Source organism: Topomyia yanbarensis, chromosome 3 (genome assembly GCF_030247195.1).
Source record: "Topomyia yanbarensis strain Yona2022 chromosome 3, ASM3024719v1, whole genome shotgun sequence".
In the NCBI taxonomy this organism is placed as follows: Eukaryota; Metazoa; Arthropoda; class Insecta; order Diptera; family Culicidae; genus Topomyia; species Topomyia yanbarensis.
In genome coordinates this window covers 310,284,273-310,309,342 of record NC_080672.1, presented here as the reverse complement: position 1 = coordinate 310,309,342, position 25,070 = coordinate 310,284,273, and the positions used below count along the sequence as shown (strand labels likewise).

At 36.6% G+C, this 25,070-nt stretch overlaps 1 protein-coding gene across 4 annotated transcripts in view; it reads left to right on the top strand.

The window, feature by feature from the left end:
* Window positions 1–25,070, top strand: part of LOC131692200 (PR domain zinc finger protein 1) — a 228,265-nt gene that overhangs the window by 142,955 nt on the left and 60,240 nt on the right. Inside the window, exon 1 of one of the 4 annotated variants that reach the window (XM_058979110.1) lies at window positions 13,712–14,580. The exons of the other annotated variants lie outside the window; for them this stretch is intronic. The gene's annotated coding sequence lies outside the window, so the exon portion shown is untranslated. Of the gene's footprint in view, window positions 1–13,711; window positions 14,581–25,070 lie in introns of those variants that run through there. 4 annotated transcript variants of the gene reach the window in all.

The window sequence follows — 25,070 nt, the reverse complement described above, 5'->3', positions numbered from 1 at the left end:
TTTTAAGAATATGAGCATCGCGGTTATGTCCCGGACATTACCCGCCCCTAGTTTTTCGCTAAGCGTGTTCATTTCTGTATACGGAAAAGATTCCGATGGTTGTTTCGAGCGATTTTAACATTGATATTTCAAAGCAAGAAAATTGTTCATTTCATGAATGAATGTCTCAACGAGCTTAGAATCCAGCGCATCCCCTATCAACGCAGACGCCAACAACAAAGGTTCTTTTCAGAACCACCATAATTATTATAAAGAATAACTTGAAACATTCCCACATATTTCATTGAGTATCATTCGATTTGAATTACAAGTCAAACGAGTAGTCACGACACTCCGGTTATGTCCTAGACATTACCCACCCATCTTTTTTTCTTTGAAGTATAAAATAAACAGTTTTCAAAATATTTCGTAAAAATAATGGTGCCAAATTATATTGGACATAGCTTATAGATTTTATTTCTTAGCAACAGTATGTTTTATCATATTAGAATGACCAAAATGTAAAAAAATCATCTTTTCAATTCATTGTCAAGTCTATGAAAATTAGAGCAATAAAATGTTTATCATGTTTCTCTATTGTAGGGTAATAAAAAAAACTCGAACGTTCTGACAGAGAGATGTGCCTAATAATGACATTGCGAAACATTCGTTCAGAAAATAAATCTAGTTGCGTCCTTCTCAAATGGTAAAAGTCATAGTTTTAATTCACTTTTTAATGCAGACTGCAGACTTTATCAATTATTTTTTGAAGTGCGGTTGCGGTAATACCGCGCGGTAAAAGCTCATTTCCCGCACAGCATCCGCGGGAAAAAGTGTCTCACCGCACCGCAGTTTTTGCGGTGCGGGTGCGGTAAATACCGCGCGGTTGCGGTAATTACCGCAACCGCGACGAACCCTATTATTCAATATTACTACATGTGCAAAATAGCAGGTAATTAAAACGCAGTCGTAAAAATACGGATTATTTAATGGTTCTGGTTTCAAGATCGCTAAACTGAACTAATGTTTTAAGACTACTCTGTTAGATACTACGGTCTTAAAATGAATGTAGTTCACAATAATACTCAATGCAAGACAACGAATGAAAGTTTTAATTATTGGCACATTACATATATTTGTCTAAATAGTATACCATTAGTTAACCAAACGAATTTGCTGTGTGAAAATACTCGCATTATACTTCAATTCAACTTCTTGAACCAATCGAAGGTGAAATAACGTATTTATTTAATTGCAGCTCAAATGTGTTAACTTCGACCCGCTCGGTCGTCATTCACCCATTCCCCAACTGATAGCGAAACTAGCAATTAAATAGCCACTTTAGAAACCGCATCTCAAACAATGCCATTGTCGCGACGCCACCGTCCTACCGCCCAGAACGATGATACTGATGATGATGATGATGACGATGATGTCGCACTGCAATCTGCATCCATATTCAAACTATTTTACAACCGCACACATTGCCCCCGCCAATCGGATCTGTTTTGTTTCTTATCGCTGTATCAACAGCACTTCACATCGCCACGGCTAGCACGGCATGACACTGATAGGGTATTCGGTCAGTCCGCCACCGTCAGTCACTGGCAACCCTACCCGTGCACGCGAAACGATGCAGCCTCCCTGCGTGAACCCTTGCATAGCCTCGCATACCGCGAGTCGACGAGACGAGATAGGTACTTGTGTAACAATAAACAAACAGACCCCCCACCCCACCAGCACTTCCAGCGACGCCTTGCGGTCCCTCACCCAAGTGACAAACAATCAGTCGCCGCGCGCGCTCGCTTGGCTCCCTAATAAGGAAGCGGTACTCTGATGGGGAGTTAGAGATAGATAATCGCCGGATCGTGGATGAGTTCGAAATCTCCGAGTTAATCGCGCGTGCCAGCTAATTCTGAATTCGGAAATACAACCGCTCACACCGGATTCTATTATTGGTTTTCGACTACGGGTAATCTTCAAGGTGGCGGGAGCAAGTGTAGCCGGAGCTGATTGATTGTCTGGCTTACTCTGTTCTAGTACCACACACGTGCCGCTCCGATCGACACTCGACGCTGCTGGATCCGTTTGGGTTGTTTATTTACATAACACAAACCAGTCGCTGTTGCTGCTGCTGCTGCTGCAGCCGGTCGTTGGGAAGATGCGCACCCTCTCTTGTTGCAGTCAGTTTGTTTATGAATGCAGAAAAAGTTCCTAATTGGGCCTGTTCTGATTGGAGTGGTAGCGGTGGAGGTGATCGGAATAAATACTAATTATCATGCAATACGGCGGTTACGGCCTTGTTTGCGACATCATGTGACCGTGGGGTGAGAGATGGAATGTAGTTGCGTTATCTAATTGTGAAATGGGTCATCACGGTCTGGTCCAAACTTAAACTTTGACACTTTTTAATAAGATAGTATGGAAGTTCAATTGTTCGTGACACACATCCTCAAAGCTGAAATTTTAATTTGAAAGTTACTTATGTATTCGCAGAGCGAGTAAAGGCGCTATAACCTAGGCTTATTAGCCAGGGCAAGGTGTAAATACCTCTGTCCCATCCCAAAGGACCAAAGAAGTGACATTAACCTTCTTAGCAAAGTTTCTTCCTCCTTTAAGATTCAAAACAATTCGTTAATTAAATTATTCATTAAATGAATAATTTAATTGCCGTCTATTTTTGAAACATCTTCAAACCCAACTCTGCACAGTAGGCCTGGCCGTTTTAATATTTGCGACATATGAAAATATGCTTCAAATATTAATATTGACAAGAAAAACAATACAGACTAACTGTAGTGTTTTCCAGGATGCTTTTCAATACTGGCTGTGTAAGGGTTAGAATAGAATAGAATAGAATAGAATGAAAGTTGCTTATGTATTCGCATGAATAACGAAACCACTGAAAATCTACTGCGACATAAAGGAATTCTATTTGTTTTGACTGCGTACCCATTGGCATAAATTCGTTCTCTAGAATTTTATGAAACTATTAAGGAATTGTCGTTAAAATAAATTAATAACTTCTAAATTATCGTTGATGTTAACTCTTATGTACTTTGTGTTCGAAGCATTACGTTAATTCTTTAAATTCTCATTCAAATCAATGGACTACACTTAAAGGTGTGAGAAAAAATTGCTTTTTTCGTTTTCCAAGATGGCCGTTTATTGAGGCGTTATCAGTTGAGCCTTAAATGATCTCGCCTTAACTTTTTCGGTGGGGGATAAACTTCATTTTAACGTGCCTCATTACCTAGAAAAGGATGTTTCAATGTTTTAGTATAGTACTTTCTAAACAGACCCGTTGGAAACTTCTCCAAATAGTTAGTAGAGTTTAAGTTATAGTGCTATGTTCTTATGTTGTATTGCTTGAGGAAAGGCAACATACGTTTGACCAGGCACTTCTGCACATAAATGTATCGGTTGATGGTCTCGGTTGCGATGTAATTCTTACTCTTCAAGCCATAGGAACAGATGTCCTGCCACACAAGATATTTCTTTGCAAACTGCGACAGCTTAAACTGTTAGAACATATCTGCCATCTTTTCTCTTCCAGTCGACGTATGATAAGCTTTTAGCTCGATACACGGCTATAGACGACACTCCCAGCTTGCTGGCGATATCTCGGCCGGAGAGGTTGGAATTCCGATTGAAGCAGCTGACCTCTCTTGTAGTCGCTTTTCCGCCCTTTGACTTTGCTCTCTCATCTCGTACAGATAAGAAGTAAAAAAACGCACCGCTTGCGGAGAGCATACAAAAAATACTAAGGAAAAAATGGAAGTGAACCAGTTTTTTTAGTGCGAAAGGGCACAATATCTAACTTAAAGTTAGTATTCACCGTTTCAGATTCTCCTCATCAGTAACTAGCACAGTCTTAGTACCAGTTAGATACTAAATCTAAAGAAGCCAGCCATTGATGTTCATGCAAGACGCATGACTCTTTGGAATTAATATCTAACTGGTACCAAGATAGTGCTAGTTACTGATGAGGAGAATCCGAAACCCTAAATACTTACTTTTCGCACTGCTCTAGCGTGTACGTGTAACTTATAGACACAGCAGAATACCGTTGTTCCCAACTGCGAATGGAATGAGCGAAGCGCAAAATAAATTGCATCCATTACGGGGCAACACAATCACGATTGACTTTTCGCAGATTTATAGTGTGCAAGGTGGAATAGTTGATCAAGATGAAAATGGAACTTGTGTTTACAGAAATGTAACATATATAGCTACATCGTACGTAGTATATAGTACTAATAACGTTCAACTTCTTAGCCGAGCTTCGTAGCGAAGAACAACATGCAACACGACATCGAATACGAGAACGTCATAACCAAGATCATCGTATATATGAACTTACGGAAAATCGTCTGCACGACTTAACACGACTTAACACCGCGCACTATTACGGATTATATTAAAAATACATGTCGAAATATGAAGAAGTAGAATCCGCCATGACACTTGTAGAAACTTTTTCCCTGGCATTCTCAACGATGTTGGAGGTGGTGCGAATGCGGCTGAGCAAATCTATACCTTCCTACTTTACTTTTGAGGGCAGATCATCTCAAGATGTTTACTACACGCTATGCGCACCCTGAGCAGAGGCCGATATTTTTCGTGAACTATTTCATGAATCTCAAAATATTATTCATAGATACATTCATACTTCGTGCAATGCAAAAATGCGCTAATGATGCATCTATTTATAACACCCTTCGTAGGATTTCTTATCCTTCTTGGCGCTACTTGGTCCTATTTACCAGCTCGCTGCTGCTGAGAATTCCTCGGTGGCGGTATTTCTCTCGATAGCGATGCCCATTTTTGCGAGTCATTAACCCTCCGGCACTCGCGCGAATGGCTGCCCGAATGAGTTTCTGAAGGTGTTGTACTAAATACAACGGCGCAGAGATGCTCCCATGCTAGTGCGCTGACCGACCTTTGCTGTGTAACTCGAAATTTGTCGAAACGTGAACCGATCCTCGCAAGGTTTCTTCCTTATTATATTCAACGACTTTTTTCTAGTGACCGAACTCATATGTATGTTTCTAACCGACTCGCAGTGTAATTTTTAATCCTAAATAGGAAGTGAATTTATAACAATAATTCAGAAGCTTCGTGGGACACTTAAACTGTTTCCCAGACGCACGGATCTGAAAGAAAATTTAGGTTGTTGGTAATTCATCCAAAGAGGGAGGGAATCGACACAAAAATGATTTATTGTATATTGGTTCAATGGTTTAAATCCGTGCAGGTCGATTACACGCGCTTTGATCAATTCACCTTAAATTTTTTTTTGATTATTTGTTTTTTGTTTATTTATTAATTTGAATATTAATTTCTTTATTTTATTATCTTTTTATTTATTTATTTATTATTTATTTATTTATTTATTTATTTATTTATTTATTTATTTATTTATTTGTCCGTTTATTTCTACATTTATTTATATATTTACTTACATATGTGGATTTTTTTTTCGTTCAACTCACCATTTTCGTTCTGTTTTCCACATTGGATACTACAAATAATGTCTTAGTTATTTGGAATTTATTTGTTCATTTATTTATTTATTTATTTTTTATTTATTTATTTACTTGTTAATTTATGCATGTATTTATTCATTTTTTGTTTATTTGTTTATTTATTTATTCATCTTTAAATTTTTTGGAGTATAAGGATGGAACTCATTAACATGCTTCTCATGATGTTATCTTCTAAATTGAACGAGTCGACAGTTAGCATCCCATCTGCGCGTAATCATTTATTTAGTTATTTATTTACTTATTTGCTTGTTTATTTGTTTCTTTACTTGTTTATATATTTAATTATTCGTATATTTACTTATTTATTTAGTTCTTTATTCATTTATATGTTTACCAGTTCAATAATTTGTTTATCTGTTTATTTTTTAATTTATTTATTTAATTATTTTATTTATTTTTATATCTATTCATTTTTTTATTTATTTATTTATTTGTGAATTTACTAGCTAATACCCATCGCGCGTTGCTGCGACTTTCAACGAAATAGGAGGAAAACACAGTTTGTTCCGAAGCGCCATCTGGCGGGCAGATAATCCCCAACCAACAGCACACAAATACGCTCCATAACAAATACCTACTATGTATAAATTTTGACGGCAATCGGTTCAGCCGTTTGGGAGTCCATAAATCATATACATACAAACATTGACTTTTATATATAGAAGATAGATTTTCTTGTTTATTTATTTATTCGTTCATTTATTTATTTATTTATTTATTTATTTATTTATTTATTTATTTATTTATTTATTTATTTATTTATTTATTTATTTATTTATTTATTTATTTATTTATTTATTTATTTATTTATTTATTTATTTATTTATTCATTTAATTTTCGGTTCATTTTACTTAATATTAATTAATTAATAAATTTATTTAATAATTTATTTGGTTCCATAACTTATCCATTAATTTTGCTAAGTTTGACGACGGACCACATTAACGAGCTCCTCAAGATCCTTTTTTGAGATGGACGAGTCAAGTTTTTGCCACTCATCTGTTCGAAATTATTTATTTAGTTATTTCTTGATTGAATTACTTATTTATTTGATTTTATTTGTTTATTTACTTATCTATTCATTTATTTATTTATTCATTTATTTATTTATTTATTTATTTATTTATTTATTCATTTATTTATTTATTTATTTATTCATTTATTTATTTGTTGATTTATTCAATCATTCGTTTATTTGTTTACTTACTTTATTTATTTAATTCATCTATCCATTAATTCTTTGTTTATTTAGTATTATTTTTAAATGTGTGGACAGATCACATTAACAAGCTTCTCCAGATGCTATTTTCTCAATCGAACGAGTCAAGTTTTAGCAACTCGTCTGTGCATTTTATTCGTTTATTTAGTTTTTATTTAGTTATTTGTATATTTATTTACTTTTTTATTTATTTATTACACATCGGCTCATTTACTCGTCGATTCGACTATATATTTGTGTAAGAACTCATAAAACAAAACAATCGTGTGGTGTGGAGTTTCGGTGATACACCGCAGCGGTGGACTTCAAGTAGTGCATGATTTGCCCGTTTGGAAGGTGGAGCTTATGTTGAAGGAGAAAATGGACCTTAGATTTGTGGAAGTCACACATATCCAGTTTGATCACGCAAGAGAAGTTTTTTTATGTATTTTATTCGTTTGACATGGCTCAATTCGTTAGTTGAAGGGAGCCGGGGATTTTTATTTACTTACATGTTTTAAACAAGGTAATAAACGAATGATAGTGGTTGTCCAGCAGATCCCGTGCCAGCAACTAGGCATTGCATGTGGAAACCTTTATAGGCGGCGGGGAAATATTTGTTTTTATGTCAACTGCGTCCTGAGGGCAGGGTTGCCACATTTACAGATTTTTCTGTAATGTCACAGATACATATGTATGCATGTATGTATGTATGTAGCCACCACCTAGCTTGAGTCTTGTTCAGCATGCGGCTTAACAGTACGCTCAAATTTCGTTACTATTCTGCGTTTAGCATACCGCTGTATTAAGGGCCAAAAGGGGGGTGGCGGACCCGTAAGTAAATGCACCTACTCAGTATCCGCGGGCATCAGAGAATCTCTTTCCACCAATAAGATCCAATAGCTTTCCACGAGATGGTTTGTTGTAGAAGAGCGCGTCAAATTGTTTACAACTGTTGAAAAGAAGTTTATCTGTCGCGAACGATGGACACTTTTCCTCCTTGACTCCGATTGGCCTTCCACTTCATTGTTCAGTTGTGGAAACCTTTATAGGCGACAGGGAAATATTTGTTTTCATGTCACGTCCTGAGGGTTTTTCTGTAATGTCACAGATACATATACTCAAAAAATTTTGATCGTAGAATCTTTTTCACAGATGACAGATTTTTGGCATATAAAAGAAAGGTTTATTGGAACTTTCACGTAGGTTTTCACAGTTTTTTTCAGTTGACATCAAGGATGGTAAACAAATTTTTTTTACTGAAATATAGATTTCAATTTGGCATCTCTGCTTGAGAGCCGTTCCTTTCTCTCTCTCTCTCTCTCCTTTTCTCTCTCTCTCTCTCTATCTCTCGATATTGTACCGGTTTGTATCATTATCGTGTTTGGTTATGTACCTTGATGCTCACGATGAAACGTTCTAGCAAAATGGTACACGATTTTGATTCTGAGATATTAGTTGCAGCCTTTGTAATAATCATTATTACCTGAACAGAAGCCACAAATGGGGCAACCGCTTATAGATCAAATAACGGCATTGGATGCAATATGACGGCTGACATTTAGAGAGCTTTACACCGTGGTTTTTGAACATGTTTGTCCATAATGTGCCGACTGAAGCCGTGTGGTTTTGCACTATTTCAACCAAGAATAGAACCTCTGGGAACTGCTCCCATGTCGTAAGAGGCGACTAACAACATGCTAGGAGTTCCTAGGCCGAGGTTTTGTTCCGTACCGAAGACTTAATCTGGGCGGACCTTAAGGTTTTCCATATTACCCTCTTTCCAGTCTGTATTTAGTGAATCACTGACATATACCTTTTCTGATTCGCCTTTCTTGATTGTGTACCAACGTTTTAAGTTTCTTCTGGCGGTTGTATATTAGCCGTAAATGACGAAATCTAATTCTACACTAAGTAACAGAATATATTAATATACCGGCACTTCCACGCCAAGGTTTAACTTCCAAAGCTTTGGCTTAAAAACCGTTTTTAAAAAATGGAAACTTTCATGCAGGAAATTTATTGAATTGGCCTAAGATGGAGCTGTCGAATTTCACAAAAAGCTTTTTATGTTGCAAGTGATCTGTAGTTGTGTTAAATTAGGTATTTTTCTATTATATTTGGAACCGTCTACCGACAAATCTACATTTACGAATACCTCCAAAAGTGACTTCTTGAGGTCTCATGAAGGCCTGACACTAGCTTTATGATACTTTTGCTTTTCTAAACAGTAATAAAAATCTCAACATTCAAGAACTTCACTTTGTCAGAAAATGTAGGGCCATCGGAAGCTAAAACTTCGTAAAATCGCACTCCTGGTCCTTTTTTCAGTGCAGTACTCTACGTCACTCGTTCAAATTTGCACCGCTCTTATGATAGTCGGTATTTGCTAGTATTACTGTTCTCCCATCCATTCTGGTAGTCAAACGGTGGGATAGCAAAATTCTTACAAGTTTCCTATCTCATGCCTCCACGCGATTCTAAGTCTATTGATGACATTTGGTCCTTAGACCGCAGAATGAGAGGGTGCGAACAGAATGAGAGGGTGCGAACAGATCTAGTCGAGAAAACATTGCCGTAAAAATGAATAGTTGATCGGAAATTAGCCCCAATACGACTAATCTGACTAGTATCTATGAACACGGCTCAATACGTATTGAAAATTCGCCGCGTCTGTTTTTATGAACCTAATTTAAAGCTCCGTTATTGCTAACAAGCCCGTGCATCAGATTAACAATCCTTTATATTTCCCTTCAGTGTTCGGTATTATCGCTCGTATACTTGTATTCCACAAACAATCCGATATGGAAAATAAGAAATACTTTCCTTGATTTATAACATCTCGCGCTATTTTTGCCAGTATAATATGCTGTCACTTGGTAGTTTTCAAGCCAATAAATATATCGTAGAGAAGAAGTAGCGAGTTCTGTCCAAATACTGTTGCAATAAATAGTGATCCGGCCCATTACGCAGATAAGATTAGCTTTTCCAGGCAATACTCCCACGATCGGCTGTGTGGAGTTCAAATTGTTTTTGTTTAGGGAACATAGTATACTCTCGGTAGCCGGCTGCCCAGAGTTTAAAAATAACCAAAAACTAAACAAGATCATCTCTTTTTCGAGTGATCGTGCACTCGAAGACTAACTAAACAACTACCTAATAAAATATGCTTTACAGGTCGCATCGTTTGCTTGGAGCGAATCCTAGACCTGATACCCTTCCAAACCACCAACTCCGCGACACCTATGGAAGAGTCTGATGAATCGTCGTCCTTCCGTTAAGTAGGTGGAGCATCAACACTTCCTGTCTACCTTATCCTTTATCCTTCCCCGTGAACGATGGAGATGGGGGCGGCCGGCAATGATGGCTATCATGCTGTTGAGGTTTTAATATGGGTCGGATTGGTATGAATTCCTACTTACCACTTCCTAAGCAACTCTTATTAGATAATCAGCAGTCAAACATGATGAAGTCAGTGTGCAATCCGCCAAAATCATCGTCACAACGCAACGCAACGCAACGCAATGTTTGTCCATAATGTGCCGACTGTTCACGTATCTGCCACGCATTGTCCTTGATATGTACAAAGGGTTCTCTGTATAACTGTACTATCGCAATGTGTTTTGTACAGTAATGTAATTTAGCAAGACAGTGGTGCCAGATCGTTTAGCCGAGCTTCGATTTCCCCATCGTCCACCTATATATGATTTTTTTTAATTTAGCGATGTCATACACAACCACGTGTTTTAAGTTGCTGTGAAAAATGAATCCTTTCGCGTGGACCAATTCATTGGACGTGATCAGCACTGAATATCTGACATGGTCGAATTGGATAAAGGTAACTTCCCAAAGCCCAAGTTCCATTTTCACCTTTAGCAAATGTTTCACAGCACGAAAACTCGGTGATATGTGAAAAGACTGGAAATCAATAGCCACATTATTTGACTAGAGTACCATTTCTTGCTTGTACGACCCACTCATCCCGTTTGGCAAGAATAGAAGCAACGATTTTCGTTGTTCTTCGAACAATGCACAGTGATACACGTGACTGTTTTTGTTGTTCGCTTTGTGCTGCCTCGGAGTAGAAGCAGAAAGCACAATGAGTATCGTGACCCATGTTTTTGATGGTTGGAAATAGATTGATGCATTGATGATAGAGATGTTGTACTGATAACGTTCAGGAGATTCTCAGAGGCATTCTACTTAACCATGGGAAAATTAAACTCCTGCATGGGGTGGGCGTAGCGTAGTTAGCAAATCGATTGCCTTGTACGCAGCGGGGTTCAAGTCTCGACCCCGCACATAGAAATTTTTATAAGAGATTTTTCTAACCCGAAGAGGTAGTGAAAACCTCTATAATTGAAATAAAAAAAACTCCTGCATTTAAGGGTTAATTAAGCCGACTATTATACTGAAGAATATTACGTCAAAATGAATGGCGCTATTGCCAAGTTCTCTTATTGGATTTAGTTCGCCTAAGCAGTCATCCGGTTTATTAACTAGGTATTCATTTATCCGACGTTTCGGCACTGTATAGCGCCATCTTGAGGGGAAAAATAATATAGTTCGTTTACAATTTTTAAACTTTTTTGACACTAGCTTGTCCTAGGAATTTTGCGAGTAATTTTTCATCAAAATAAGTAAATCTCTTCTGAGGTTCGTTTGGAAACAATCTGGCGGATAAAATGGCTTTTGATTATAGGATTGGATTAACCCGCCAGATTGTTTCCAAGCGAACCTCATAAAAGAAATAACTTATTTTGATGAAAAATTACTCGCAAAATTTCTATGACAAGGTAGTGTCAAAAAAGTTTAAAGATTGTAAACGAACTATATTATTTTCCCCTCAAGATGGCGCTATACCCTGCCGAAAAGTCGGATAAATAAAAACCTAGTTAAAAAATCCGAATGACTGCTTAGCCGAACTAAATTCAATAAGAATATAGTAAAAACAGTCGAGCTCATACTAAGAAGTCAAGCTATTGCCAAGTTTCCTGTAGATATGAACAATGAAAAAACTCTATAAGACTCCATGATCTAGCACTTGATACTACTTCAGTAGTTGTGAAACGTATCTAGAACTAAAAGGAAGGAAAGGAAAATTTGGAAACATTACGGCAGGAATACAGAGGATCTTCTTAGAAACATCTTATGTTAAACTACAATCCATTTTCTAACAACAATAAATGGGAATTCAGGACAAATTATGCGTAGTACATAAAAATCAACAGCTAATTTCATCAGCAAAGAAACAAATACTAAAGAAGACACGAATGTACTAAGATCGGACATTGTTTGTTGTCCTGGTTCTAAATATCACGTACTTTTGGAGTAAAGGAAAGTGAAATGGTCGAATGAATTTTTTCACGGTCAAGACCACAATTTCTAAACTGTCAACATTGGAAGCAGATAAAACTGCGCATCTTGTGATGATTTGTTGTTTAATACTTCTCATTAAATATATGTAGTTGGTGTCTTCGGCAAAGTTGTTCAGAATGCTATTACAAACAACTTTGTTGAAGACATAAAATCTCTATCTTTATATAGTTATCAAATGACATTTGAAAAGTATCTTAAAATCCCAGTTTTCTTACAGTGTAACTTTTTAATTGTAAACTTTTGAGAGTCATGCCTTGAATATCAATGTGTAGTTTAATATCCTAAACAATTTTACACAAAGTCATACAAATTAAACGGGGATATTAAAATAAGTCCTTTAAATGTTTTTTTTTTTACAAATTGACTAACATATCTTAATTCCAAAAATACAGAGGGCAAGCATGTCTTTAACGAAGTTGTTTATAATAACATTCTCAACAACTTTGTTATAAACACTAAATCTTGCAGTTTTCTAAAAGTCGTAATGATTCTTGAAAGAAATTGTCAACAATTTTTTATACTATTATATTTATTTCATACCATTTTTTCGTACTAGCGATATCCCTTTACCTCCTGGCAGCGGTGGCGGTGCTGGCATGAACTCCAAAAATAACCATTTTTCTTGCTTTTTACTTTACTTAGATACATGAGAGCATCTTTTTGTAGAGCATATTTTTCTTTTGGATGTCAAGTTATGTTTAATCCAACCATTAATTTATAGTTTATTGCAATTATCTTTCGGAAATTTCCCACCAACTCTGTAATTGTCCTGTACACTAGGAATAGGCCAATTTCTCCGTATATTACAAAATTATGAAATCCAAAAATTATTTGTAAGTGTAATTGTTTATTGAGGGCTTTAACCAAATGGTCACTCACCCATACCCAAAAATTATTTCTGCAAACTACTTTTTGAACTTGATGTATTATCGTACTATCTTCCTCGGAAGCTACATGTATGTACTATATCATTTGCTCAAGTGCTTCGTACTCTAGCTACTGCACCATCTTCACAGTAGTATCAATACGATGTTCAATGCCATATTGAATGGACGAAAGTTATGTTTTGGCCTAAAATCTATCGTTTTCTGAGCAAACAAAACCAACTTTATTCTAGCATTCCTTTCTCGCATTTAACTGATACAACCAATCCCCTCTCGCTCTACCAACCACTCAATCTGACCGTGATTAGAGGTTCGTGTTATCAATTGTTTGCAAACTAGTTTGATCCTCTTGGCTGGACGAATTACGAGGGCGGCTCTCCAGGCCAGAAGAAAAAGTATGCGGGAATATATTCCAGCTACTGGCTACTCTGTTAGTAACTAACTTGCACTAGCACTAGGCAGTCGTCGGCGGCGGGCGTCGCCGTCGTCAGTCTACACACAGTCGTGTGAAGAAAAGTGAAATTGCATCCGACTGGCCAGCCCGGGGTGTGCCGTTCCAACCCCACCCCCGTCCGCCCGGAATTGGCATTGGGAAAACTTAGCGCGCCATTCATCGATGAGCATGTTCGGAGCTACGTACCTATAGCTGCACCAACCTACTCGCACCCGGGAAGGGTTGAAAAGACAAAGTGCATACATAAATTGGTTGCATATGCAATTTACGGCACTGCTCAGTGTGTCACACACAGTCGGTTTGCAGTAGTATGGAGAAAGAGGAAGCGATTCGTTTCTCTCTTTCGTTCTTATCACGTTGAGCGCGGGTGGATGTGAGCGGGAGGTTGCTAGCCAAAGTAGGAAGTAGAAAGATGGCACGCGCAGTCAACGACTAAAAGCCGAAGTTCCCGAGCCGCCGCCGCCGCCCCGACACCCCGCCGTCCAGCCGCGACGAGAGATGGCCGCCATTGCGGTCATCGCGTCAGAGAACTACTACTACAGCCGAACTGTGGCGGGCATCCACCGTCTGAATAATAATAATAGTACAGGAATAGTTAGTACTACCGTCGTCGTACAGCTTCTGGTGGTGGTTGTGAAAAATTGTGTAATATTTTCCTATTTTGCTCTGAATTCGCATCAAGGGCCTCGACTAGTGCATCGAGAGCGAGTTCTTGTTCAGTTCTGAGGGAGACCGCGACCGTGAAAGAATGAACCCGTGATTCGTGATTCCGAACGGACCTTTTGTGGGAAAACGCGCCGAGAGAACACACCCTCCCACACCAATGGAGCTTTCCGCACAAAGAAGATCTTCCGTCGTCATAGCGCATTGCGCTAAGCAGTGAAAATCCTCAATGAACCATTTATAGGTTTAATAATAGATAGGGGTGAAAAAAAAATCCTTGCGCTCAGCGGGACACTAACCAAATGAAACTATTTTTATCCCGGTTGTAATTAATTGTAGTGAAAGTTCAAACGAGTGAGGTGCAATAAGGGGCAAAATTTACCCCCTGCGATCAAACCAGAACCGGATTCGATCGAGAGTGAGCGTAGTGCATCCCGACCTCCAAAAGAAAAAAAAACAATAACTTTTGAAAAGTAAGTGTTAGCAAATAGAAATGGCTTTCGATTTCTTTTTTTTCCAAAAACTCCAACCGACTGGACTTCGCGCACTGCACCGCATTTTCAAGGTTACTGGAGCAGTCGGCAAAATAGTCTTCCCACCCACCGTCGAAGTGCACCCACGCACACACACACGCGCCCATCCACTGCACTGCACTCTAGCTTGGTTGGCAGTGGGAAAACTATTTCCACGCGCATATCCATCGTAAACGAATGCGAGCGAGCGAGTCAATTTGCGAGAGCGAACAAGTAGATATGCAATCTGCAGTCGAAACAACAAACAAGCTGAATAAATGTAGGGAAAAAACGAGTCGCAATAAGTTGGGACTGCCGCAATGGCTGGAGTGTACTACAAATTACTAAGCGTCCCCATCGGTTTGACGCGCGCACACATACACACACAGACACGCTAGAAATCACACGTGTAACTGATGATTGCGTAGGTAGTCAGGGAAACTGCGGCGAAACTCGTGTTCAAATAAGTTCAACTAGCCGGGGGTAACCTTAGTAGCCTTCAGTTTTTCAGCCGGTCTGTATCGTCACCAATATTAGTGCACCAATGCTGTGCGGTCGGCGGCTACCATACGGTGTAGGAGCTTCACTTATCGATTGGATGCATTCATGCATGCACTGTGGGCATCTTGAGAGCCCCCTCATCACGGTGACGTAACTTTGGCGACGGTCGTCCTGGTACAGGGGTTGCTTTTCCATAGTACCACAGTTTTGGAAAACTGCGTAATTGAAATAAATAAATTTAACTGTTGCTCGTTTTTTTTTCAATCACGTAGAAGCATTAAATTTAATCCAACGTGGTAGTACTAGTCAAGTATAGTACGTAAAAGAACTGCACCAGAGAGGAGAGTCAAGGGTTTTGGATATAAGGTTTAGATACCACGCGCTTCAAAATATCAGCATTTCCTGCGATAAATGCTATGAATATTGTTGAATTAATTACATTAGTTTAAAAATTTTGGGGTAACCGCTTTGAGCTATTATCTCATTAAATGATCTGCCGTTTCCAAAAATGTGTAATATTTGTTAATTAAATATAAATTTATTATAATTCCAAGCGAACAAAGTATATTTCTTCTTTTATTTCGATGATAAAAGATTTCGCTTCGTGGTTGGGAATGAAACCCGGGTGAGCTGCGTACAAGGCAATCGATTTACCAACTACGCTATACCCACTCCCCATAACAAGTGTAAGTTTCGATCACTTTTAAAACTAATACTTTTATTTCGGATTTGTTCGTTTGTACCCCTGAAAATTTACATGTGATATCTACACATATAACCAGACCAGGAGTGTTGGTTATATTGATCGGACGATTTTCTCACGAAATATTAACCAATAACAAAAAGATGAAAATATTTCTTTTGCAGGAAACGTCAAAAAATGTCAAAAAAATAATGTTCGTGTTCATCGACTTAGAATGAGCCTTGAAAATATTTTTTCTCGCAACACGATTGTTTTGTAACCTAGTGCCATTTATTGATTGTCCTGAACAGTGGAATGATTCGAATAATGCGTGAATTTTAGCTCTTTTTTACCCTCCGGAAGTCACACACTGTTATGAGTGCACCACGGTCTTAGCACTTCAGGCGGTCACCGAAATGCAGATAATGATACAACTGCTGCGGGACTATACATTGATGCATTGAATAAATTGTACTCACTGTACAATAAACTTGAGACTTGCCTCTCAACGAAAAAAGAAGTTGGGGCCTTATTATTAAACTGATGAAAACAAAAGTAGTATTAAGTTCAATGAAAAATAGGTTGCATTGTATTGTGCTTTGATGCATTTCTCTATAATAAGATATATTGTTCATTCTAAAAGAAACAAAGCATTTTATGTTGCTTTTCCCTTAAGCATAATTAGAGCAGCATACACGTTGTAATCTGAACTTCATAGTTACATTGGGTTGTTTGAGACGGCAGAATTCCCTGTTCGAGATAGGTTGAACGCTAATTTCCTTGATCGAACTCTATTACCGAGATCAGGAAAAATTTGTCTTCTTTGTGATTTCTTAAATACTTCGTTGACAATTGCGTATCTCGCTTGATTTGTTCACTAGTTTTTAGGCTAAGTGACTCGATACACTGTGAAGTTCTTATTACTCATAATAGAACTTCCTTTTTTCCGCCGGTTTTCAGCTTACCGGGATTCGAGTTAAAAAAAATTATTTCCTCAGGAAATCCCGAGATCGCGGGAATATCGAAAAATAGTTGTAACTGTTTTTATTTCAAATCAATTTATTCATATAATGTATGCACTACTCACCACCAATTAATATGTTTTGTACTTTTTTGCAAAGATTTTAGAAATATCTGTTTGGGGAACTTAAAATCATTAAAATAATCCTGCACGTTGATACCTTCCCACACAATTTTTACAAATCTTGTAATCGTCGTTAAATTTATATACCGCTTTTCGTTAGTTTTTTCACATTTTTTCTACTGCCATAGATTTGAGATGCTGTGGTAGAGTTTTTTTCTGCGTTATGCTCACTGAATCGCCTAATACCTTTTAAATAGTTTTCTATACCCATTATCGCAACAGAAAAACAACATCGTGTATAAGAGCTATCTATCGAATCTCTGGTAAAATGTTTTTTTTTCTGTGATTCTTGGTTAAATCTTTTTGTTCATATTATTTTTTGATGTGACCTTAGTTATTAATCATTTATTTGAAATATTATCTCTTGGTAACGGTAAAGCTCATCATATTCAAATACAGATTCTTTCTCTTTACCTCACTACTGCGTGTTAAATTTAGCATTCAGTAAATGAATAGATAAATATGATGAAAGGCCACCTATCAAAAGAAAACTGTTGAATGTCGTATCGTCACTTTAAGTTTATTTAAGGGGTTAATAAGGTTATCTCGCCTGGTTTTTTAATCGTTTTATGGATACTTTTATTTTATAATGACTGATTTTACATATAATGAGGTATTTTTACGAATATTTTTGATGACGTCTGTTGGAGAATTGGTTGGGTAAATTAAGTTTGGAGAAATCATGAAGGATCATCTCAAACAGAAAACCCCAATTGAATCTTAAAAAGTACACGAATGGTTAATAAACAAAAAAACCTGTTTTAATCCACCTAGCGGTGCAATTGTGCCTTTCTCATTTCTCTAAACTATGGCACGGAGGCTTTTTATGTTCAACATAATTGTGGAAATGTTCATTACATTCTTAGTACACTTTGCACTTATACACAATGGCATGCCAGCCACGAACTTGATGAGCTACGTGTTGACGGCGAAACACTTGAAACAAAAAAATATCATACTCCATTAGCCTTATCAGCATTAGATCAATGTTATCTGCTTGCTAACTCATTTTGTCATGCGGGGGTGGGTATGTGAGGAGGGCGAAAGTCCCATGAACGAACGACTCCCCAGCTTAAATTGGTATGCTTTGTGATATAGTGGTGGTTTAAAGATGATGGGGTTGAAAGGGAGGGGTATAAGGGCTGGATGGGGTGGTGGTCTGAGGGGTGATTTAAGGAGATTTTTAAAGGAGGGGAGTGAACAGTAGAGAGGGGGTGTAACCCCTCTCCGTAAACCATCAACTACGCCCCTGTTAAAATCCAGAAACCTTATGCGAGTCGAAAAAAAATTAGGGGGGGGGGATAAGGTTGACGTTTTTCAGAGTGATTGCATAACCTTTCTATATGAGAAAGGCAAAAATGTGCAAAATCCAAAAAAGTTAATCTTTGTCAAATTTTTTTCGTGTTTGCATCAAATCTCGACGTTTTATGCACCTTGAATACATTTAGCATCAAAAATAAAAATTCTATTTTTAATTTTTCCTATAGTTTTTATGAAAAAATTCTGTGTGGCCGCACTCTGAAACCCGTAATTCCGGAACCAGAATTCCGATCGATCCAAAATTCAATAGCAGCCGAAGGGAAGGTTGCACCTTTCATTTGAGACTAAGTTTGGGCAAATCGGTCCAGCCATCTCTGAGAAAAATGAGTGACATTATTTGACACATACGCACATACATACACACACACACATACACACACATATACACACATACATACACACATACAGACTTTTTCCGATCTCGACGAACTGAGTCGAATGGCATATGACACTCGGCCCTCCGGGCCGGGATTAGGTTGACGTTTTTCAGAGTGATTGCATAACCTTTCTATATGAGAAAGGCAAAAATATGGATTTTTTCCATACTTTTAACATAAATTTGGCTATGACAATGCCAAAAATTAATAAAAAAATCATGAACATTTTGAAAAAAAATTAAGCCGGGCGGTTGAATGGTTCGGCCAGAATCCTGGTGGCTAGTTTAAAAATGTGTGTTACGAAAAAAACATGTGTGCCACGGTGTCTTTGTCGAACAACTTCATTAAAAAAAATTGGAATCTGCAAAACTTCCAGATATGAAAGAATGGACTTTTTCCTTTCATTTGAAAGAAAAATGAAAATATTTTGTCGGGGGGTTTATATCAACTTTTTATTTTAAAGTTTTTTGATTGAAAACTTAAGTTTTTTAATGAAATTAAATCGCATTTATGCTACTAATTGGTACTATAGACATTCAAAAAATACTTAAAGTGAGAATCTGATGAAGAATCCCATTGTCTACAACTTCGTAGAATGCTATAAATCAATATAAAATCACCCGAGAAAGTTATTAAAATTTTATCAGTTTTTAGGTGTGCGCGGGGCCCATGGATTAAGAAGTCGATTAACAAGGACTTACAAAAAAATGTTCGGTTTAAATGAACAGTAAATTCAGATAAATTTCAATGTATACAAAGTCCCATTCTCAGCAGAAAAAATATATTTTCAGATTTCCGGGTCTTGGGCAAAAATGACACTTTATGAACCAGGAAGTGTGGAAAGGTGTTGACCAAATTTATTCGATAATCTTACATCTTGTTGATTAACGTAGTAACGAATTTTATAATGCCTTTTTATTTCTTTTCTCGCTCTAGGGGATAGCTAATGTAAACTAGAATGACCCTTCTTCCTGAGCCTATCCTGCCTGGTAAAATTAAATTCAAAGCTATTATATTTGAATGAACTAAAGTAGACAGTTCGAGTAGAATGGTAATAAACGACGGATTTTATTGCAATTTTGGGTTGAGAATCCTGTTTGTCTTTATCAGCATTAAAAGAAAGATGACTGAAAAAGAAAAAAAATCTCTTCGAGTTTTGCATCCATGTTTGTTATCTTTTGGGGTAAATTCATGCAGATGAATGCAAATTTTTGCTTGTCCTCAAATTTTATTTCCAAATCAACCACACTTTACATCATCTTAGAAAAAAGAACAAAACCAAGTTTCATAATTCCCTTTAAGAAGAAATTCCGGAGTCGTTACTCGTTGAACACGGATCACAACAGAAAACGAACAAGAAAATATCAGGCTGGAGCATATATTCAGTAAATTCTCAAAGCAATACAAGTTTGTTTATTGAAGATTTCTCTCATAATGTGGGATAAGAACAAAGACAACATATCAAGAAGACAGAGTTGCCAGTTCAGTTCAGAATCTGAAGACATTAACAGGATAAAGGTGATACTTTCTATATCTACTTTTATATTGAGATCGCTATCTTCGTACAATAGACAAAACCTTTACTTCTCATTTACTATTGCGATTTCTGTTCAATGTACAGCCATTCCCAAAAGTTAACAAACTTGAACATAAATCTCATCGAATTATTTTGCTATCCTTCATGAAACTGTCAATCAGGATTCTCAATCATCAAATCAAATGACTGAATATCTAATCGAGTTTGTTCAAATATATAGTTTAAAAGTTTAGGCCAAATATATCCCACAAGATGCTAACGAGCAAACAGTTTGATTCAAGATTACATCAAGCATACTCCAGAATGAGTTAAGAAATAAAAAAGAAGAAACAAATATATTTGTGATAGAAAAAAAAACTGTTTCATTCTGCTGCATTACCCAGCATTTGGAATCTGGAATTATTCTTTTTACGCTTAAAGATAGGACTTTGCTAGCATTCAGGTACTTCTGAGAACACTGTTAAAATAAGGCAATCTATTTTTTTTACAAATAAACATGTTTTTGGAATAAAGATTCTTAACCAATGGGCCCCGTGCGAATCTAGAAACTTTGATAAAAATTTAATAGCTTTCTCTGGCGATTTTAGATCGCGATGTAGTTCTCTGCAAAGTTGTACACAATGAAATTGTCCATCAGATTCTCACTTTTGGTAATATTTGAATGTCTAAAGTACTACCTAGGGGTAATAATGTGAATCAGTTTCATTGAAAAACCCAAGTTTTCAAAAAAAAACCTTTAAAATAAAAAGTTGTTCTGGAGCCCCCGACAGAATATTTGAATTCTACTTTCAAATGAAAGGGAAAAGCCCATTCTATCACATGTTGAAGTTTTAGCAATGCCGATTTTTTTCGAATAAAATTGTTCTACCAAACACACCGTGGTGCGCTACGAGCGCTTCGAACCGCGAGCGGTATTATGATTTTTGGACTTATTTTGATATCTTCCGATGAATAAGTTGGTTTTATATTAATTCTAAAAGTATTATGATGCAGAAAATGCAAAATAACTTTTTTTTTTTTAAAAAAAAGATTACCCTACTAGTCCCTTAACATCTTAATGCACATTTATTTTAGCACTGACAGTTATCAGTGTATCACAGTTCTCGGAGAATCCGTGCTGCAGGAGGTTTGTTTCTGTGACATCCAAATAGAAATAGCAAATACTAAAACCCCTTTCTGTCATTTGCGGAATATAAACCTTGTTTGCAAATTTCAAGATAATACTTGAAACATTAATACTATGCAAAATTTTATTTATTTCCTTTACCTGATAGGTCTCAATTTATTCACTAAACTGAGTTGTGGAGCTTTAGATATTAACAACAAATATTTTTTTGTATTTCCCTACTAAAGTCATTATTATCGCTCGTATTTTCATATTCTACGCACAATCCGATAAGATAAATAAGAAATGTATTCCTTGATCTTCGATATTTGATGCCATGCTATATTACGTGATATCATCTCGAGTAATGAAAAATCAAAACCTACCCGATCAGAAACACATAACAGAAATATTTCAAAACTATATCTCGCATTGTTGCTTGTTATAAATTTCTGTTATTTTAACTACTAACGAGACCTAATTTATAACGCAATATGTTACAAAAAATATGTTTTGTTATAATCTTGTTATTTCATTCTGATCTGGTACACTCCTGATGACCGGCTGTTCGAGGTTCAAATTGGTTTTGATGAAATTTACTCTCGATTACCGGTTATCCATAGTCTAAATATTTTGCATTCTGCACATACTTATTCTAATGAATCAGTACAAAACTTTTACAACACTGAATTATATTCTCAGTCGCATCGCTTGCTTGAAGTGAATCCTGATTAAATTCCTGCTCACTCTGTGGTACTTATGGGAGTGCCACTGAGTGGGGGTCTTTCGTTAAGCAAGTACCACGTTAACACTTCCTTTTCAATATCCCAAGTTACGACAAAGAAGGTCGTGGCCCGTAATGCTGGCTCTCAGGTCTAGTTGTCGCTTGGACTGAGACAATTGTTACTACATAACATTGTTCCTCAAGTAGTCTGTGTGCGAATGAGAGTCATCAGTCTTCAATCTACAAAGTATATCGTGCTTACGCAACGCAACGCAAATTACAGAATGCTACGAAAAAAAAAACAAATAATGAACTTTTCAGGTGACCCAGTAAAGGTTGTAGATCTAATCAAATGCAACACAAAACCATGTTTGACCAGTTTAATATACACACCAAATCCAAATTTATAGCAAAAAAAAACATTTTCTGGGACCTTCGGTATCCAAATTATCCGGTATCGGTATCCAATTAGCGTTGTCACCGATTTTCGATACTACATTATACTATTTTTACGAAACATTGTGAGATTTTGGGATAGCAACACGAAAATTTTCTCATGAAAAATATGAAAATGGTTCAATATTTTTTCTGTCCTTGATCTAATGATAATTCGAAAAAACATTTAATTCCGAGCCCATTAACCCTCAAAAAGGTAAGGGCTAGTTATTCGGCACAGAATAGACCATTACGGTAATAGAAAGTTGAAATTATAAATAATTTAATTTGGAGAAAATTTCATAACTCCTACATTTTTTGATCGATTTTTTTATCAAAATGTCGTTGGACGCGAAATCTTTCAAATTATTGTTAGCACAAGGACAAGCCTTTGGAAAAATGTTAAACTGCTTGCATATTTTCAGTAAAACATTGCAAAAAAAATACTATTTGCATATTTTTGTCCCAATATCGCTTAATACTTCTTATAAAAGAGCGCAATGTAGTGACCCGTTGGAAAGGTCTATCTTTCTACCTTCTAAAATTTCGAAACCGAAGAGCAGCACAAAAATAACAACGTAGCTCATTTTTTGATGCAACAGGTCCCAGATAATGTTTTATGCCATAAATCAAGATTTTGAAGGAACACATTGAATGAGACCTGAGTTCATTTGAAAAGTTCAAAATCACTGTAGCACCGTGTTACCAATGACAATATAAAGCCTGACAGAAAATCGCTGAAAATTACTATTTTTTGGATGTACTGGGGACGCATTATTGACGAAATCTGCCCTCCAAATTGAACTTCATAATCCATATCGATGTATCGTTAATGTGAAATTTACGTTTCCCTTAAAAATAATGGGTACAATATTTTCGAGTGACATGTGCGAGTGACTCCAATTGGAATTAATATAAACTATAACTGTGATCAAAAATGGTATTTGACTAATAGATAGATAATTACCGACAAGCTGATACAAAAACATCAATATCGGCTAAGTACAGCAGTAGATATTTGAAATAAAGTGAAGGTACATATTTTTAAATTGCGAAAAATGTTTTTTTTCGCATTATCTTAAAATATGTTCTGTAAAAAAAAATTCTACTACATTTCTATTTCGGCGAACCAGTGTTTAAAGTATTCCAAAATTCTAAGAAATTTGTGAACTAGTGTGATCAGAATTCAAAAAATGGTATACTTTCAAAGGATGTTGATACAGCAATCCAGATATGATGGAAAAAGATAAAAGAAATTTTCGTAAGCCAAAACTCCATTAACACATTTGGGAGTCAATTTTTCATAACGTTCGAATACGCTTGAGAACTAGCTATCAAAACAAAAATATTCCAAAGTTCTTAATTTCCTAATCTGGATGATATAGCAGTGAACTTTAAGTTAAATAGCAAATCACTAGAAACCATTTTCTCTGGCCAACCCAAACGCTTATTTGTTTATGTCGAATCTCAAATTGTTTGCATAACTTGAACAGACCATTTTTGTGGTGATCTCAGTAAAAGTCGTAAGTAAGTAAGTGTTTTTTTCTTTTGTCCAACCTTCGCGGTACCTGACCTGTTCAGATCTGCTGTAAATGTCGTCACCTGTTGAGACACAAACCGATCCGGAGGTGTCGACCATAATAGTTTAAATCTCCTTCGCAGTTTATTATCCTTCTTGGCACTTCATGATACTATTTATCTGTTAACTGGTGCTGAAAGTTCCTCGACGGCGGAATTTCTCCCGATACCAATGGCGATTTTCACAATCTATTTATCTGTCAGCCGACGGAGAGTTTACCGGTAGCGAAATGTCTACAGGCAACGATACATCGATATTCTCCGACTTCGTGTTATTACTCCTTAGTTCCTTATTGTCTACTGGTCTACTTATAACAGTTCAATATCGAAACATGTCAAAACGTGAACCGATCTAGAGTAACCGACAAACTTGGCTTACATACTTTTTCAGTCACCCTTGCATGGATTCTTCCTTGGTTTCTCAATCGAGTCTAGTTTGTAGAGTGACCAAACTCAAATTACATTTTATGTGTCAATACGGCTCGAGGTATATTTTAATAAACTTTTAAAAGTAATTCGAAACCCTCATGGGATGGGTTTGAACCCCTAAAACCCTCCCTTTGTGCACATGATACAGTCCCTAACATATTTTCGAACGTCACTGTATAGTTAAAAGATAAAATATATTATTGTTCTTTACTGAATTCAAACAATTTAATACTTTTGACATCCCCGAATAGTTAAAAACCATCTTCGACCCATCAGAACTTAATATACCACAGTTTATTGGTATCATATTTGTATGACTATTAAATCTAACAAGTATGCTATACGTATCGATAAACCCATTTAGTAAAATTTCTTTCAATTTTTAGATTTGAAGCATATCCGTTTATTCTAACTTACTCTTTGTGGTATTATGAAACAAAGCAACTAAATTATCGCCCTTCAATATTTCCAAATGCAATTTCTACCTGCTGCTAGATTGTGACGAATCTCTCTATAGATATTGTATACCATTGGTTTGTTTTCAACCGATTAAAATCAAATTTATAATGGATTCATTCTATGTTCCTAATCATCCCCCAGTAACTTTCTCGCTTTCTTC